Genomic DNA, 1,394 nt, shown 5'->3' with positions numbered 1-1,394 from the left:
AGTAACGAAGATTTTTGTGAGGTAAGTGATTTGTGAAAGGTATAGGTTAATGTTAGTCAGGGCCATTCTTTTGTAGGGATTTTTGAAAGTCAGATTGCGTTGCGCTAAATAATATTGTGTGTCAGGTTAAGCACAGTCGTGTATAAATTGTTCTAAGGGGACGTTTCAGTATGTTTATATGCTTCAAGTCTTAAATGGCTCTGAGCACTATGGGACTCAACTGCTGTGGTCATAAGTCCCCTAGAACTTAGAACAACTTAAACCTAACTAACCTAAGGACATCATACACATCCATGCCCGAGGCAGGATTCGACCCTGCGACCGTAGCGGCCGTGCGGTTCCAGACTGTAGCGCCTTTAACCACTCGGCCACTCAGGCCGGCTGCTTCAAGTCTTAACCGCTATGAATGTTATGTGAGGAGTTAATCCTGCGGTTTGGTTGCTCACTGAGCTTGAAAAACTCTCATGAGATGTTGATGGGCTTTACAACACCAACATCCCCATGATCGAATTAGAGGAGAATAAAAAATTATACAATGATGCAGTTAACTGTCATATTTGTGGGCTGTTGTTAGAGAGAAATGCTGGAACTCCCCATAGAGATCATTTTCATCTTACAGGGAAGTTCCGCGATGCAGCCCACAATGCATGCAATTTGAAGTATCAGTTACCGCGTACATACCCGTTTTTTCCATAATATAAGTGGGTATGATGCTCACTTTCTAGTTGAGCAATTGGTTAATTTCGGTTGGGAGAAAAATCAGGTAAGTATCCTGCTTGAGAGTGTTGAGAAGTATATTTCATCCTCCAAACGAATGACGCCGAAAATTACGCTCCGCTTCCTTGTCACGGTACTTTTTATGTAGGTGCCACTCTAGAAACTTGTTGAAACTCTACCTTGGGACCGAGCGAGGTGGCGCAGTGGTTAGACACTGGACTCGTATTCGGGAGGACGACGGTTTAATCCCGCGTCCGGCCATCCTGATTTACGTTTTCCATGATTTCCCTAAACCGCTCCAGGCAAATGCTGGTATGGTTCCTTTGAAAGGGCACGGCCGACTTCCTTCCCTGTCCTTTCCTAATCCGATGAGACCGATGACCTCGATGTCTGGTCTTCTTCCCCAAAGAACCCAACCAACCCTCTACCTTGGGAGGATATGCATATCACCCGATCTGCATACCCCAATGAGGAAAAGTTTCAGCTTGTGACCAGGAAAGGAGTTTTCCCTTGTGAGCAGAAGGATAATAAGGCGAAACTCGATGAAACCAGGCTACTTGACATATCTGCACTTACCAGTACTTTCACAGGCTATGCCATATCTAGTGCAAATTATGAGCATGCTATGAATGTCTGGTGGGAATTCAACATTCCAAATTTGAGTAACTTTGCAAGAC

This window comes from Schistocerca cancellata, chromosome 4 (assembly GCF_023864275.1).
Source record: "Schistocerca cancellata isolate TAMUIC-IGC-003103 chromosome 4, iqSchCanc2.1, whole genome shotgun sequence".
NCBI lineage: Eukaryota > Metazoa > Arthropoda > Insecta > Orthoptera > Acrididae > Schistocerca > Schistocerca cancellata.
The sequence above is the reverse complement of the archived record's forward strand: the minus strand, read 5'-3'. Positions refer to the sequence as shown.